The sequence below is a fragment of the Fundulus heteroclitus genome, chromosome 7, assembly GCF_011125445.2.
Source record: "Fundulus heteroclitus isolate FHET01 chromosome 7, MU-UCD_Fhet_4.1, whole genome shotgun sequence".
NCBI lineage: Eukaryota > Metazoa > Chordata > Actinopteri > Cyprinodontiformes > Fundulidae > Fundulus > Fundulus heteroclitus.
In genome coordinates, this window is record NC_046367.1 from 30,492,236 (window position 1) to 30,510,980 (window position 18,745).

General features: G+C 41.8%; 1 protein-coding gene across 4 annotated transcripts in view; it reads right to left on the reverse strand.

Moving 5' to 3' along the window:
- The window catches only part of dip2a (disco-interacting protein 2 homolog A), a 65,036-nt gene extending 58,450 nt beyond the window's left edge, over window positions 1-6,586 (reverse strand). For all 4 annotated transcript variants that reach the window (XM_036139469.1, XM_036139472.1, XM_036139468.1 and 1 more), the window contains exon 1: window positions 6,469-6,586. The gene's annotated coding sequence lies outside the window, so the exon portion shown is untranslated. The remainder of the gene's footprint in view (window positions 1-6,468) is intronic.
- Window positions 6,587-18,745: the final 12,159 nt, after the last annotated feature.

Sequence of the window (18,745 nt, forward strand, 5' to 3'; positions counted from 1 at the left end):
TGATGGGAGAACGTTCAGGAGAAGAGGCCATCGGGTCAGCCGAGGCTAACCTGCTAAAACAGTCTAACAAGTCCTGCTGTCATAAATCAGACCACTCTGCCCTCTTTGTTTCCTTTCAACGTCAGAGCAGGAGAATGAACCAACCCCATCTCCCTCATCCTGCCTTGCTATTCCCTCTCCTCCCTCTCTCTTTAACCCTCCACTCGCAGCACCCCCTCTTCTATCCCCCCACCCCACCGCTTTCTCTCTCTCTCTCTCTTTCAACATTTCCATCCGTCCCTTGTTCGCGCTCCTCCCAGGGAAGGTCTCCACAAAACCAAGCTTGTGCTGCAGGATTAGGGTGTCAAAGCAGACCCCCTGCCCCCCCCCCCCCCCACCTTTCCCACATACCGATCCCACACAGCGCTTACACTGTACAACAACTGTGAAGAGCCTTCATTAGCTTGTTGCGACACGTTCGCAACAAGTCAAGCTGCACAGCGCGGAGACAGCTCGCTTCAAAGCACAGACACACACAAAAAAAAAAAAAAAAAATCAAACCTGAAAATAATACAAAAAGAAATCAAAAAATATCAACTGAGGGATGAGTTTGATAACTTTTAAGATTGAAGTTGTAATCCTACACCATTTTATCCCTAAACACTGCTTTGTGAGAAAGAAATTCAGCCAGAGGAAACGACTAAAGGCTGAGATTAGTCCACCTTTGATGTTGAGGAAAAGCCTCCCCTGTATTTAGGCTGGCTGGAGATAGAGTACCCCAGGAGTCCCACGGGTTTCCTCGGCCTCCTCCGGAGAGGAAGGGATGGGTGTCTGCGTGTGTCTCGGCGGCGGTGCATCTGTATTTCATTGTGGAAATTAGCCACCTTTTTTTTTTTTCCCTGTGGCGCACACTTTCAAGGAATACCTGCATACGATTAAGCTAATTAATGTTTGGGAGCGCAAATGCTAATGAATATCGCCACGAATTTCCACCAACACGGTCGGAGAAAAGAGCATCCTGTCTGCTTCTTCAGACCTCTCGCTGCTGAGCTAATCACCTTCTCTGAGGTGGTTTATCCGGAAAATCCTACGCAACGTCTGCCTTCAGTGTGTGAGGTAAATTAATAAACGCAGTGGCTTTTATGAAAAAAAAAAACCCACAAAGCTTTTGTGGATTTCAGCCTTGTATGTGAATAGGACGGTAAAAAGATATAAATTATTCATACCCTAGGCAAATTTAGATTTAGTTAGTGTTATTTATGGTTTCCCATGGGAAATGGCACAAGCCTCTTCCGAAAATAAAAGAAAGTACAAGAGGAATCATTGTTCAAAGACACAGAATATGTTTTTATTGAATTTGTTTTAAATGGCATGTTGAAAATTACCCTTCTTTATTTTTTGATCAGCCTTTCCCAGCTGCCATTTCTCTTTTTTTTTTTACCATTTATCTTTGACGATGAGCTCCAGGTCTTTGAGTTTTGAAAGCCTTCTCTCCCTCACCCTAATCCTTAGCTTCCTCCACAGCTGCTACATCAGAACCAATTCTGGATTCTGGCTGGGCCGTCTCAAAACATGTATTTTACTTCCAGTCAGAAGAAACATGTTGGGTAAATTTGCTTTTAAGCCTAAAGCTGCCAGGGGTGTGATTTATTTCTAGCAGAAAACATGCAAAATGCATCTCCCCCACCCCCTAGTGATTTTTATCTATTAAAAAGGAGAATGAGGAGAGCACAGCTGCATGACCTTTTTTGAAAACATGCAATTGTGACATTAAAGATGAATATTGCAATGGCAATATTGGTGGCAATTAACACAATTTCCCTAATTATGCCTTTCTTAATTGTTGGACCGAGCACTTGTTAGACCTATAACATGTAGGCAACTAAAAACTTTATCTGATCTGGGCATAAAGGGCATAGAAAGCCCATCCAGACGATCAGGTTTACTATCACTACATGCACAGCGTGAATGCAAGGCACTTTATATATTCTACCTCACAAAACTGCATCCGAGCAACCATTTGCAATTGCGATATTGCACGTGTTGATATTATAATGATGATCGTGATTTGAAATGTTGCACAGCTCCGCATGGAACCAATGAAAGACGATCATTTAGTTTATTTCCTTAATGTGATGTTGAGCCTCTATAGAAGAAGCGGGATTTCACAAAAGTTTCAGAAAGAATGAGGGCAAAGCAAAAAGATGGATAACTCCTGTGTTCATTTCTGTATCCAAAAAGTTGTGCAATGAGAAAGGGGGTGTTGCATTCAGATGACTGTGTTAAACGGTGCCTGTCCTAATGGCATGTTAGAGGGGATGTCTGAAATACACAGGACACGTTGTTGAGTCCAAACTGCTGCCTGTTAATTGCTGAACAACAGCTTGTGGAGGGTGATGGAGCTGTGGAGAGTCAGACGTGTCATTGGAGCTGTCAGGAAGGCGCCTGCAATCTTTGCTGTTTCGCTGACTTTGCCCACAGCGCCTCAGGTATGTTCAGCTGCAAAATCAGGCATCCAAAAAAAAAAAAAGAAAGAAAGAAAAAAGCCATGCCTGTGCCTGCGTTTAATCCGCACAGTCAGCTTACCAGTTTGGAAATATTTATTTTAATTCCCTTACCGAAATATTCTGGCAACTGTAGACCGGTCGGTTACGGTAATATGTTGATATTTCTGGCCTCATCGAGGGAGATTTGTAGCACAACAGGACGATATTGAAGTGTTTAACTGCATGTGGCAATAATTACACACAGAAATGATAAATGCAGATCAAAGTCTCTGAAAGAAAATCACACAAAGGTAAAAGCTGACAAGCCACATATGTGCACATAATATATTTCTTTTACCCAAACCTCAGAGGAGCAAGGAGCTGTCAAAGGATATCAGGGCCAAGACAGAGGATCCGCACAAAGGCTACAGGATCGTCACCAAAAAAGCGCGATAAGAGAAAACCACTTATGCAGTTATTCATCATCAAAATGACCATCAATGGCCCTCGGTCTGGAGCTCTAATCAAGATCTTGACTCATACGGTAAGAATGATCACAGTAAAGATAAGGGATTGGCCCTCAGCCCTCTGTTAATGATCCCATGGCAGCTGGGACCACCGAGCACACCATTGGTCACACATTAAGTTCCCTGCTGTATAAAACACATGGACACAGCCGTCTTAAGGTTTCCTGCGAACATTTAACGCATCAGTTTGGTTCCGACCCATCGTTAATTGGTCCTCCAGGCCGATAACTAAAATCCACAACTGAGGCACCAGGGCAGTGGTTACAGAAGAATCAGGTGGTGACACAGAAAGTCCTGTGAAGGGAGCGGAAGATGAAATGGGCCAAGTGTCATTCATAAATAAAATAAAGGATTTGGAGAGCTTCAGTGGAGAGGAGGAGAGCAAACGCCTCCTGGGATGTGTGCAAACCTGCTGGCCAGCTACGAAAAACACATTCTCACCGTGCGTCGCAGCAGATTTTATGCTACAAAAGATCTGAAACGTGTTTTTTTTAGTGGATCTTTGTTTTGTGGGAAGTTCTTTTTTTTATTTTTAGTTAAAAATATTTAGCTTGTTCATTTGTAGGAAAACAAAACTAAACTAAATAAGTTAAGGATAGTCTATATCCACTGTACACTATCAAATTAATTAATAAGGTACAGACAACTATAATTGATCACAGAACTATTTGTAATCATATTGCCTTTGAGGTATATTAGAAGTTACGTAGATTGAGTTTTGATTTAGTTTGTACAGTTAGTTTCAGTTCACTGAAAAGTAATTTTGTAAAAAAAAAAAAAAAAAGAAAAAGGAAAGCAAAACAGAGCCTTGAAGTAATCTTTACAGCTAAAAAAATCAGCAAAGGCCAAAGTGTTATTCACTTGCAGCGCATTACTCAGGAAGTTACAGCAATCCAGGACTTGATTCAAGGCCAAAACCTTTCAGATCACATACTGAATGTAGCGTTCTGCTTCACAAAACAGCTCCAAAGAATCTTGTAAACTCAAGACCGTAAGGAATTTGTGATTGTGAAGTCGAACAGAATGGCACACAGGTGCCTTGACGAATCATTTAAGTGACAAAAACAAGGGGAAAAAGGGTAAGTGTTGCAGAAAAGATGGGTTGATAGAAGCTTATGTTGAAACTGATACTGGGAGACAGTTGGAGAAACCAAATCAGGAGGAGGAGCTAACTGGGAGAATTTCAGACACAAAAGGAAGAAATAAGGAGAAAAATGAGGAAGAACAGACGACTTGATTAAAAGGTAATGACTTCCTCTCTCTCTCAATAGAGGCACGTGCCGCTAACACACACACACACACGCACACACACATCCTAAAACGCCTTGCCATCCCTCGGCCTCCATCCATCAACAGCTCCAATCACAGCATCGTATCGCTTTTAATTAAGTAGTGCCAACCAATTACAAGAGTGAGCTAACCCTTCATTACCACTTTGTTAATACGTAACCCCCTCATCCCACACACACACACACACACACACACACACACACACACACACACACACACGAATAGAGACCAAAAATCCCTCCTCCGACCCTCAGGCTCAGTATGGCTGGTGAGCAGACAGACAGCGTGAATAATAAGACATTAGATGCAGCGCTGCTTTACACTGGGGAGCCTGCAGCTGCGCGGGGAGCTGACGAGAGGGGCAGCCATAATTAACAGTCACAAATCAACACTATTACTGTATGGATGCACATCAGAGAAACACACACTACTTCCATCGGTTCCTCGGACAGACAGAGAAGCAAGACCTCACAGACACAAGCGCATTAACGTGCAAACCTTAAACAAATTAAACGTATGCAGGAAGCTGGTCAGAGGTGATGAGGAGATGAAGCTAAATGCAGGGAAATCCTAAAATCCTTCAGACTATGAGAGGTCCACCTTTCAGCAGCACAAGGTCCCTAAACATTCAGCATTTAGATCAAAGTATCTTCATGTAATAAAATTGCCCAACAAAGTATCTTCATGTATTAAAATTGCCCAACATCCAGACCTTATAAATCTAAGTCAACACTTAAAAATGATTGTTCATCATAAACCATGTCCATCCAGTCTGCCTGCACTTGAACTATTTGACAAAGAAGAATGCGGGGGGAGACGCAGTTCTTTTAAAGATGCGTAAAGCTGATATAATGCAAAAGACTTGCAGCTGCAGTTCCTGCAAAAAGGTGGTTTAACAAGAAAGTTAATGGCAGGGCAGAGGACAAATGCCACCTCACAGCTTTCTGATTTGCATCTGCTAATGAATATCGGAATGTCTCATTTTACAGCCTTTTTGCCATTTGTGTTGTTCGAATTAAATACTTTTTATAAAAACAAAATGTTCAAGGTTCCATTACACGTATTGCTAAATCTCATAAAGTAAAGATTGAGTCTAAGGCGAAGCTGTATGAATGGGCTGGAATCATCCTCGTGGTGAAGGAGGCTGGAACTATGGGGCGGAAAATGTGCACCGGCGTCCTCGAGTATGCAAATGAAGTAAACTGCTGGTGCATATGCGAGTCGCACTGGCCTGGCTCCGTTCCAGCCGCATTCTTCTCCGCTCCATTGACACATACGACTCGCAGGACGCACCGAGCTGCAGAGTAACTGAGCTGTGCTGCTATTCATGGCCCTCGGCCAGAACTTCCCGATGCGCACACACGTGTCTCACCTACAAGAGCAGCAGCAGCAGCAGGGATGGCGCTAAGCTAAGGGCTTCCAGAAACAACAGGAGCAATGCTTTATTTTCATACCTATTAAAATACTACTAAGTAATTACTTTTGTGTGGCATCCGCTCGCCAAGGGTATTTTTTTTAACATAATAGAAATTAAAAAAACAAAAAGTGACAGAATGTTATCGAAAAACCAGACTGTCTCATTGTTTGAGCGTTTTTTTCGTGCTGCCTGTGGGGTTAGTGCGTGCTCATGTGCGTGATTTGTGGAGCGAGGCATCTGTGTGACAAGCGTGACCACAGTGCAGGAGCCTCCGCGTTAAGCACGCCGCCCCTGAAATAAGAGTATATGTTCGAGGCAGCGAGAGCGGCGCTCAAGGAAAATGACGTACTCCACTCGCTTAGAGCTGCAGAAGCAAGCTGGAAGGGCTAACGAGGCGCCTCGGCCGTCCTGTAACAAGCTTATAAATCGGCTCAGAGACGGAAGATCGGAGCTGAGCGGCACAAAGTTCTCCAAGCCTGTGCGTCTATACCGATGCTGTTTTTTTTTTGTCCGGTGGCAGTGGCTTAAAGGCAATGAAATGTGCACAACAATGTGGACAACAAGCATCAGGAAACATTTCTTGCACAAAAAACTCAACCTGCAGATCAGGACACTAAACTAACGCACTGTGAGATCCATAAAACAGTAAATAAGAGTTGTGTTTAAGTTCACAGGAGCACGATCTGAAAATAACAGTACAAGAAAAGTAAACGCCAGACCATCTAGCTTTTGCTAGAACAGAATAATTTCCATTAACTCCATCTCCCACCTGCTTGGCGGAGGCACCTTGCTGCCGCTCCCGTACGCACGTCAGTGAGCAGCGGTCCTGGACACAGAGATACGCGTTGGCCGGTGACCCATCTGAAGCTTCCAGATCTGTGGCTCCTGCTCGCTCCTCTGCGCGGTCTCAGAGGACGTGAAGCGATTTATTGTCTTCTTTTTTTTGCCTGGTTATTACCATATGAATGGTCATGTTTCTCCGGCTTGACACAAGCTCAGCCATTAAGCCCCTTGCAGACACAAACACACACACACACACATATGCGCACATAAAAATATATTTGTTCCTGTTTTAGTGAGGGACAGCACGGTAGAAGGGTTTTAGCATGTGCAAACTAAACGCTGAACATCTACACACGGACACGGTTCCATTTCAATTAACGAATGCAAGCGCAGATACAGCCATGAGTGTTAGGGATGCCGCAGCGAACGGTGTCTATGTGTCTGTCCTTATATAAGTCAGGGCCCAGAACTAATGAGCTCTGTTGAAAGGGTTTCAAGGAATAAAGCAGAGCCCCTTTTTTGTTCCTCGTCTGTGATTTGTTGTGACTGGACCTTGGTAAAAAAAAAAAAAAAAAACGGCATCAGTGTGAGATGAAAAGTGCATACGTGACTGTGCTTACGAAACTTTAAGTGCCAGACAAAATCTCTGCACTGCAAAATGCGAAGCTATGTTTATCTTGGCTTGTTGGCTTCAGAAGGTGAAAACAACCACGCCAAACAGTGTTGTGAGGAAGGACGCCACACTGTGTTACTAAAATTGTTTCTTTTGTGTCATTTTACTGAAGGTGCAACAATCAACCTGCCCTAGAGCTGAGTTGGACGATTTTAACCTTGATTGCATAAAACGCTGAATTTCTGAGATTTTTGGTTTGTAGAAGCATCAACACAGGTCATGTACTTTGATGCACTTTTTGAGTTTGATAGTAATCAGATACAGGTAAAGGTAAACTGGTGTTATTTTTGACTAGGACAATTCATTCAAATCCCATATTAAAAATGTTTCCAAAGTTTCCTCATTTTACCTCTGGAATATCGCCAAAATTTTAAATATTTTGTCCAGGGGTGATGCTGAAAAACTGGTCCATGCATTTGTTACTTCAAGGCTGGACTATTGTAATTCTTTACTATCAGGAAGTCCACAAAATGCAGTTCAAAGTCTTCAACTGATCCAAAATGCTGCAGCAAGAGTTCTGATGAAAATCAACAAGAGGGATCATATTTCTCTAATTTTAGCTTCCATTCATTAGCTTCCTGTTAATGGAATTTAAAATTATTCTTCTAACGTATAAAGCCCTTAACAATCAAGCTCCATCATATATCAGAGCTCTGATTACACCATATGTTCCTAACAGAGCACTTTGCTCTCAGACTGCAGGTCTGCTGGTGGTTCCTAGAGTCTCTAAAAGTAGAATGGGAGGCAGATCCTTTAGCTATCAGGCTGCTCTCCTGTGGAACCAACTCCCAGTTTTGGTCCGTGAGGCAGACACCCTATCTATTTTTAAGACTAATGTTAAAACTTTCCTTTTTGACAAAGCTTATAGTTAGAGTGGCTCATGTTACCCTGAGCTGTCTCTGTAGTTATGCTGCTATAGGCCTAGGCTGCTGGAGGACATCAAGATCTATTTTTTTTTACTCTGCTGAGTTCTCCTACTGTTCTCCAGTTTTGCATTGTTTGTTGTTATATCAACTTTAACTTTATATTCTCTGTATTTTTTCTCTACATAGTAGGTACACCTGGCCTGGCGTTCTGTTAGCTGTGACATCATCCAGGGGAGGCGGATTATATTACCATCTATTACCATATGACATAGAAAGGATCCCTGGATCAATGTGTGCTTCTGTGCTTTTGTGTCTCTGCTCTGTCTTCGAGCAGAGACACAAGTCGGTCGAGGCAGATGAGTGTTCCCACCGAGCCTGGTTCTGCTGGAGGTTTTTCCTTCCTGTTAAAGGGGAGTTTTCCTTTCCACTGTCGCTTCAAGCTTGCTCAGTATGAGGGATTGCTGCAAAGCCATCAACAATGCAGGCGACTCTCCCTGTGGGTCTACTCTCTTTCAGGAGGAGTGAATGCTGCTTGTTAAGACTTGATGCAGTCTGCTAGATTTCCTTAGACAAGAAAGTTTTTGACCAATCTGTGTGATCTGATTAAATTTGACTTTGTAAAGTACCTTGAGTTGACATGTGTTGTGAATTGCCGCTATATAAATACAATTAAATTGAATTAAATTGAAAATAGGCTTGAAATGGGAATAAGTTTCCTATTGTTTTATTTGCTGTTGGATTCAAGATTGCTTTGTCAAAGAGGCTGCACAATATTTTCCCTCTTTATTTATGAGTAATGGTAAAACAGTTTAGAATTGGTCAAAAATGAGACTGGACAGGTAAGAAAAATTAAGCTTAAATTTGGTATTGGTAAAAAAAAAAAAAAAAAGCTTCATCGGTGCTTACCGAGTTTATTAAATGTTTTTTTGAGAACCTAAATTCCTGAATAATTTAGTTTTTCATGTTAAATACCAACCACAAATCAGTTTTTCAGGAGTTTTTTTATCTTATTTTTAAATAATTAAGAAAGTTAAATCACTGTTGATGTTTTTTTACTGTTTCTTTTTTTTACACTGATCATTTTCAGTTTGTTTTTTTTCCAGCCCCCAGAAATATTCTCATTTTGAGTATGTGAATTAGTGGCCTCTATATGATAGTTGCATGACAGGAAATGAGACAGAAAGTCAATTGGGAGATATGCAGCAAACCGCGGAAGGGAATCTAACCCTGCACACCTGGTGTGCCCATTCTACCTGCTGATACGTATTCCATGTTGCCTTTCTAACATTATTATTCTTTCATAGAGATCACTAAATATCTACTAGCGCGTGCCTCTTGTTTGACTAATCTAATGATGTTGCTAAGAAAATGTGTGTATCGACTGAAAATCAATAATGCTAACTAGAGGATAAAAGGCTGGTAGTTTTCCGCATAAACAATTATATTCAATGATTAAAGTCTCTTGTTGTTTTTGTTCAATAAAGGAATCACATTACTCCATTTCAGTCATTTCAGCTAAACCACAAGTATGTTGTTGTGTGTTTACTCCAAATGTATTAAAAAAAAAACAGCTCATCAGGCAGCTCTCTCCAGGCTGCTGGACAGGATGACCACAAGCTTCACCTCATTGCACACGCCATCTGTTCCTTGCTTTATATCTCCTTTCCTCTCTGAATCATAAAGCTGTTCTTCCAACACCTATTGATATATACTAGAAGGTGTCGCAGACACTTATCTAAATTAGATTTATAGCCTTTAAGGTCACATTTCACACAGTTTGTTTCTATGCTTCGGCTTCCCAGCTGGAAATCAGATTAAAACCATGTTTTCTTTTTTTTTAATGCAATCAAACACAGCGCCATGCATAAATACTCACACCCCTTGATTTTTGTCACATATCTTAATTTTTAACACCTTCATCCAAGAACACTGACACAGGTTAGAGAAGGAGCTCAGGTAAGATAAGACAGAGGTAAACTTTCTGGTCTATATGCAAAACAACATCCATAGTAAAAAAAACAACAACCTGAGCAACCTACTATGAAACACGGTGTTGGCGGCATCATGTTGTGGGGATGCTTTTCTTCAGCGCAGACAGGGAAGAGGGTCAAAGCCGTTGGGAAGGTGGACGCAGCTAAATAAAGTGCAACGATGGCAGAAACCATGTCAGGGGCTGCCAAACACTTCAGAGTGGGGTGAAGGTTCACCTTCCAGCAGGACAAACGACCTTAAACAATGTCCAGAACTACATAAAATAGATTCATATGTGTCCTGTCTGACTGAGCTTGAGCTTCTTTTTTTAAAGAAGAGTGAACAAAAAATAAATCAAACATGTAAAGCTTAAACTGGACATAGCCCAAAAGAGTTATAGCTCTGGAGAAAGGTGGTGCTACAAAATATAGACTCAGAGGGGCTGTATACAAATTCCTGACGCATTTTAAAACATTTTCCACATGGCTGCACTGTCGTTGCCGTGCAGCAAAAAAAAAAAAAAAAAAATCCTGGGTTTGAATCCTAGCCTAGGACCTTTCTGCATGTTCTCCCTGTGCGTATGATCATGAGGGGAGGTTAGTTGGTCTCTCCAAATTGCTCCTAGGTGTGAGTGTGTGTTCATGCATGGGTGTTTGTCCTGTGTGTTGCCCTGCGATGGGCAGGCGACCTGTCCAGGGTCTACCCCACTTCTCGCCTAATGACCACTGGAGATAGGCACCCGGTCCTTGTTACAACTCCCCAAATAATCTCTTTGATCAGTCTGTGCTGCTGCAGGAGCGACTACCAAACAAATTGTCTGCAGGTGAAGCAAACCTCCAGCTCTCCACAAAACCTTTGTCTCTTTCTTTAGCGTTGTCTCACATTAATACTTAAATATTCATCTGTACGACTTCTATTTCTCATCTGTAATATTGCATGGTGGCTCGTTGTGCATCCACTACAACAGAACCAGCTGGACTCTGCTCTCCTCCGGACGCTCAATCATAAAAGGCAGCGACGGCGCTCTAATGGCCAGACTCGGGCCTTTAAAAGTGCTACAAACAGGGCCCATCGCTGTTCCAGCCGATGTTTACAAGGCTGCGAGTTGGCAGGAAAACATCCGGTTGCCCACAGAGAACAGCAAAAGGCGATCTCTATACTGTACATTTACAGTAAATAAAGTTTGCTTTTGCGTCAGCAAGAGGTTTGCAAACTGGATTTCCACTTGGAGTAAATTAAAGAAGTCGGAAAGCGAGAGTGAAATATCTCACACGAGCACAGCGCACCGTCGGGCAAACCGACATTCAAACTTAACCAAATGAGAGGCGAAGCTCGGTCACCTGCCCACGCGCACAGTGAGCCGAACGCTAACGAGAGCAGAGGCTGCGAGAAGACGGCCCAGCTGGAGCACATGTGCACAGCTCCTGTCTAATGAGTCCATTAGTCAGAGGCAAAACGGCCACAACTGCGACCGCACACGGCCGCACATACGTGAGCTGCTGCACTCATGTTTAATGCACACGTTGAAACAAATTCACATTGCTCCGGCCCTTAGACACGGTCGGACCCATGGTGACTTGGAACATCAGCTGTGCTTTGATGAACTGATACGGCAATCAACTGAACAAAAAAGAAACACACACACACATACACAGAGAGAGGCTATCGTTCCTGTCAGACGGGTTTATCGAGTTACACGATAACATCATTCACTCTGAGGTGAACCCTGGTTGGGCTTTTGATGCATTTGTCCAACAGAGGGCGCTGCAGAGGTGTGCAGCTTGAATGTCTAACATGATCCCCTTCCTAAATGGTTTTTAATTTTAGGTTACCCGGTTTCTTTTTCTCCTTCTTTCCTCCGCTTCTCATCATAGCAATGAGTTGCTATGGTTGACTGCAAACTAACTTTATTTATTTTTTTGCTTGTCTTTATGAGTTCATTATCTTCAATTCTGTCACCTCAGTTCATTTCAACTGTGTTAAAAATAAAAACCCATCACTTAGTTACTGGAGACTAACCGTGGCTATCAAGCCATAGCACCATTTTTTTTTTTCTGCCTGTTAACAGCATATTGCTACCACAGCCTTGGGCGGTTTTAGTCTCATTAACGAGGGTCTGGGATACAGGGTACAGTATCCAACGCTCTGCAGCTTGCAGACAGACACGGAGAGGCTGAGCTGTATCACAGCGCGCGAGTAAACCTGGTTGGAACGCATCCGTGAAAGCGAGCGAAGTGGCACGACTTGGCCGGGTGCTCATCGATCACAGAGGCTTGGCTGGCGTGCGTCGTAATGAGTGTGCTTTTAATGACGCTGAGCTCTGTGTAATCTGCTCTACTCAGCAAAGGCCAACTGCTAAAAAAAAAAAAAAAGAAAAAGTGCAATCACTTTAACCCAGCTGCAAAGGCAAAGAGCAGCTCTTGCACTAAATAACAGGCTCTTGACCTGGAAAGCAGTTGTAGTCGTGATCTGTGTGTTTACAGCTGGGTTGCACTTAAATATTATAACAGCCTGTTATTTCCCAGATATAATGGGTTAATGCGTTGGTAATGGGCAGAAGGCAGGGGGGTAGATTATTTTCTGCAAAGGTGAACATCAGATCATTTTTGAGGATTTGATTCTGCTTGAACTGCTCCGAAACAGTTTCAAAGATGTTAACAAATGTTAAGAAATGGTAGAGAGGATTTTCAATCTCCAGTTTTTGTCCTACTTTTTACTTTCTAATACAGCTATAAGCCAATTTCAATTTCTCTTTAAGTACAATAGTGCAGGAAGATACAAGAAGACTGTTCAACATTTTTTATTTTTTGTTTTGGCACATGGAGAGACTACATTCAATCTTTCTCCACTCACAGGGACTCCAAGTACACAGCAAAATGGATTTAAGGGCTAAAAAAATTGATTTTGCATGATATGTCATGCAGCTCGAAGGAGGATCGCAGCGTGAACGTAGTGTGCATCGAGCTAACAACAGCTAGCATGTTAGCTTATTTACACCAGGAGCAACTTTGATGTTGCTTTCAAACATTGAGGTATTTCAAATAAGTGGGGAGGGGGGGAAACCCTGCAATAAATCTAGAGGATGCTCTATAACAAAACAATATATTCTATTAAAGTTCTTGTCATTGTTTATTACGGAATTAAAACTGTGCTTACGATAGGTTTATAAATCTAGCATTACATTTTATCACTTTTATCACAAGCAAAAATGCTGCCCACCTCTGAAAAGGAGAGAAGTTGCTGATAGCAGAGCTAGTTAAGCAGTTCTCAAGAAATGAGCCATATCTCTTTATACGCTACCCGAGTGCAGAGAATGCAGATGTGAGGCAGTGAAAAAAGAAGGAGGGGTGGGTGACAGGGAGACGAATAGGTTTGTGGGTGGGGGGGAGAGGGAGGCAGGGGAGGGAGTTGTATAAGTGAGTGACAGATGTCTTCACTTTACTGTATCTATGTGAGGGCAATGCCAGATTGTGACCGATCCTCAAAGACATCTCTGATGTTCATGCAGCTGCAGCGCTCCCTCCATGCAGTTTTCCTTCTACCTCTGAGACTGAAGGTCACCACTAACTTAGCGTGGAAACGAGCGTGGACGTGTGAGACGGCTTCCACGCATATTTCTTTCTGTTTCGGTGCAGTCATCAGTGAACCAACACACAACAGGCGGATGGACAAAATTACATATAGTTAAGAGCAACAGTGTGCAATTACTGTACCAGATTACCATCTATTTTAGTTTGTACTTAAAAAAGGGAATCTGGTTTTTCTTTTGGAAAAAAAAAAACACAGAAAACAGAAAGAAAGACACGTTTTGTCAAAGCGGCCTATTTTGGCTTCTGGAAGGTTTCCACTAGTTTGAACTTGAGGAAAGTGTGACAAAGACGAGCGAGTAGCAGAACAGGAAATTTGATAATAGAGGCGTGTCATAGTAAACACCCATGGTTTAGTCTTTCAAATGAGGGATTAAAATAGATGTCTCCCAGAGCTTTTGTGTAAACGTTGTGGTCTGACAACTGTCTTTATGGCTTTTCCTTCAAAAACGAGGTGCGTCTAAAAATACATTAGAAACTGGAAAGTTAGAAACATGAAGAATAACTTAGATGAGGCTTGCTTGCACATCACCACCTTTTGTTTGGACATTTCTTTACATATGATACAGTTTATAAAATGAATATTTACTCTTTGCAGCTTGTTTTCTTACCAGATAAATTGCAGTGGTTGCTCTGTGCTCTGAGGGCACCTGGCCTTGGCATGAAGCCTACTACTAAAGTCACATTACAACCTTAGACTTCAATATAATTTAGGGGGGATTTTTAAGGGATGGAGAAACACAAAGCAACACAAATAAAAATGTATTTAACAAATTTAATCTGACACTTAAATACGTTCCGGTGAAACACTGCAAAAAGGAAACTACAAGTAAAAATGTCTTGAAATTAGTGTATTTTTCCTTCATTTGAGGAGCTAAATAAGACTATTTGCCAATGGAATATTATATGGAGTATTATTACCCCTAAAATAAGATAATTAGATACCCTGCACTTGAAGTAAGATGATGGAGATGAATTGTTTCTATTTTAAGTTCAAAAATCTTATTCCATTGGCAAATAGTCTTATTTACCTGCTCTAATCAAGGAAAAATGCACTTATTTCAAGAAAATTTCACATACTTTTTGTTCCCTTTTTGAACCGATTGCACTTTAGACGTCATATAATGAGAAAATGTAATCAAAATGTGTCTAATTTATTCTAAGTATGAATGTTCTGTAAAGGTTTCATAGGTTTTCCAAGACAACATTTGTGACCAAGGAACACAGAGACAGTGTCGAAGAGAAGACATCCAACGCACCGTTAGGTTATATACCAAAATCCTGAGCTTTAAACATCTAACAAGGTGCTGACTCAGCGGCAAACTCTTCAAGACATGGTTATCAAAATGACAGACTAGGTGAGAAGAGCATTAATCAGAGAAGTAACTAAGGGGGCCATGGTAGCTGTGGAGGAGCTGCAGTTTCCACGGCTCATCTGGTGACAGGACAAACATTAGTCCTGCAGAAAGTTACTGTAGAAAGAAACACAACTTATTCAAACTTATTCATACAAGCCATGGAATGGAGACAGCAACCATTTGGAAGATAACGATCTGGTCAGATAAGACCAAAAGTGAGCTTTTGTTCCCTACATGGTGGGACCATCATGCTGTGGGGGGGTTCTTCTTCGTTGTTGTAAGGATGGAGTAGATGGGAAAAGGTATTTAGTTTAATTTAGGGCAGCTCTAGTTAAACATCAGCTGGAGGCTGCCAACCGCTTAAGATTGGGAACGAGGTCCACCTTCAAGCAGGAATCCAACCATTAAGCCAGAGATGCAATAGAGGCTTTGGATCGAAGCAAATTCATGTGGTAGAACGGCCCAGTCAAAGTCCAGACTTCAAACCAACTTAGAAGGTTGCATATACATAGTTTATATTGTTTATATTCAAATTAATCAGAGTAAAGGGGTCTAGGCACAATTACCTTCCACACTTTTCACATATTTATTTGTACAAAGCTTTTAAAAGTCCTCCAGCGTTTCCCGTCCACCTAACAATGATATACTACTTTTGCACTGGTCTGTCACATAAAATCCCAATAAAATTTACGAAAGCTTGAGGTTGCATTGTGACAAAGCATGACCATTTTCCTCCTACTTTTGAAAAGGCGCCGTATGACTTAGGTCCTATCTGGATCGAGAGCCTCTTTTGAGGCACTTTATCAGATAAAGTGCAGAGTGTTTTTTACTCCGCTCTCAGTCACTCCCCTGAGGGCACCTGGCCTTGGCATGAAGCCCATCGGCCCGCCAGGGTAAACGTCTGCAACAAGAGGGGCAGACATGCCTTTGATGCCTCTGGACTGGTGGGAGGCATGTGAAGAAAGATGTTGGTGAGTAAAAAAAAGAGGGAAGGAGCGAGAAAAAGTAAAGGTGATGACAGACGGAGAAAGACAAAGAGATATAGGCGTGGGCGGGGGGGGGGGGGGGGGGGGGGTGCTATATTGATTAAACAACAGAAAGAAGAGCAAATAGAAATAAAGGACGAGAGGGATTTAGAAGGTATAGAGGAAAAAGAGGAGGGGGCACGCACTTTGAAGTTATGAGCTGAGCACAGATCTGTCTCCCTTGAGTAACAGCAGGGGAGGGTTGGAGCCTGAAATCATAAGGAGGGGGTCGTTAAAGGGAGGGGAAAAAAAGAGCTGATGGATCGGGATATTGGACAAGAGTTATAGTGGACCTCTGGACTCTCATTTCTCATTTGTCTCTGCTCAAAAAAAAAAAATACTGAAGTGAAAAAAAAAAAAAAACTGGAGCAAAGTCAAAGCTAAGCCTACTTCTTTGATGTGTTTCCGTCATTCAGCGGCTTGACCGTCTGCATTACTGCTTCTCTCTTCTTGTTGTTTTTATTTCCTGCACACACGGGTCTCTCCGTTGCCCTCTGCCAGACCAGACGTGGTTGTTTAAAGGCTTCCTGCATCTGCGGTGCTGGTCCCCTGCTGTCCAACGTTGTCCCTCGCAGGCAAAGGTCACCACGGTGGCACAGCAGTGCTCTTATGTCTTCTGACGTGCAGAGACAGAGTTAAACCTAAAAAAAAACGAGCTATAGCACCTTCAAAAACTATTCCCGCCCATTCAACATGTTTGCAATGCTGCAACCACATATTTTGACGTTCACTGCTGAGATTGTATGTGATGGACCAAATCAAAGTAATGCTTCATTATTATATAAAATTTGTTGTTTATTTAAAGGGGATTAATCACATTGTATGGCTATTAAAAAAACCCCACAAAATTCATGTTCAAATAAAACATGCGGCAAGCATTCTTCTCCTTGCACTGCAAAAACGGAACTAAAAATAACTAAAATGTTCTTAAAATTTGTGTATTTTTCCTTGATTTGAGCAGGTAAATAAGATGATCTGCCAATAGAATAAGATTTTTGCACTTAAAATAGGAACAATTCATCTCCATCATCTTATTTCAAGTGCAGTATATCTAATTATCTTATTGTAGGGGTCAAAATACTCGTTCCATTGGCAGATCATTTTATTTACCTGCTCAAATCAAGGACAAATACACTAATTTTAAGAACATTTTACTTATTTTAGATCCGTTTTTGCAGTGCAAGGAGAAGAATGCTTGCCGCATGTTTATTTGAACATGAATATATGGGTTTTTTTGTGTTTTTTAGCCATACAATGGGATTAATCCCCTATAAATAAACAACAAATTTTATATAATAATGAAGCATTACTTTGATCTCGTTATGGTAAATATACACAAAAGCGCCTTAGTTACTAACAAATAAAGTGCAAAAACAAAAATGTAAAACACATAAATAAAATATATTACGCTAGCGGGGAGTGGTAATTTAATCAGAAAACTTTTGTATGCAAACAGAGTGAGCAAGTAGTGTAGAAACTCATAAAGTCATATTACGGGATTAGGCCCCTTAAAGCTTTTTTTAACAATTTAAATTGTATTTATTTTTTTTACTTTTGGCTCTGGATCTCTACAACTTGTCACAGCGTTACCAGAGCACAACAATGATACCAATTTTTTTTTCCTTTAATGCAATGGCTGGGCTGCTGAGTTGATACTTGGGAATGGGTTCATTATCTCTAATTGAGACTTTTACATAAGAGAAGATGCCTTGCCTTTTTCATTGGGTGTTATTTAAACACTTGCAGCACTTGCATAAAAAAAACAATTGAAAACAGCATATCATTCTCCTACAACTTGAGGATTCGGAACTACATTGTGTTGGTCCTTCACATTAAATCCCAATGAAGTTTGTTGTTTTAACACAACCGAATGCGATATAGTTTTAGTGGGGTATAAATACGTTTTTAAAGTACCTTTTATGTTTAAACTCAAGGAAAAACTGTCTTATAAACAAAAAAAAAACAGACACTGGTTGATGAAAAAAAAAATAATCAGACACTATGATAGAAAAGGGATGTGCTGCCTTGGGTTACAGGACGGCACAACAAGCAAACAAATAAAAGTGTGAGAAGCCCGACTGACAAGCCTGATGGAAAATGACATGAGAGAAGGAGCAAAGACAGCAGTTGATAGGACGGAGAGAGCACTTTATCTTCCCTTCACACTCGCCGGCCTCCTTCGCAGCTGCCAGGCGCTTCCTGCTCCATTGTGAAACGCTCATGCTGTATGCGTACAGGAAGTGGGCTCTTTTGTTTTCCTCTCTCCTTCCTGCTGGTGTCAAGCGCAGTGAAGGGAGGAAAGAGTGCGGGTCTGGGAGGGAAGGACAACGCGCAGCGTGTTTGCAAGCAACAAGGAAGGAGCTGTCAGTGGAAAGCCTTTGGATTTCAAACGCACAGACGCAGAAGTGGAGGGAGGGATGTCGCTTTAAATAATGCTATTTAAAAAAAAAAGAAAGAAGTGGGGGGGGGGTGGATGTATAGATGCACAGATGGGATACAGGGCGTTTACTGCAGGCACGCATGCAGAGAGAGTGCCAGACATTAGCCTCTCCTCTGATTAGACACCTGGGCCCTGACAATTATCTGATCAGTTTATTGACTCTTTGGGGAACGGACTTGATCATGAGCGGCACGTTCTCAACGACAACATATGTCACGTCAGCCAACTGCGTTTAATATTCTTGATCGATTCACACCCATACGATGAACGCTGGAAACGTGGAGCTCTCTCTAGCTTCAGAAGTCTAACCCGTCCTCCACGACTAACAAAAAAGGAGTTTACA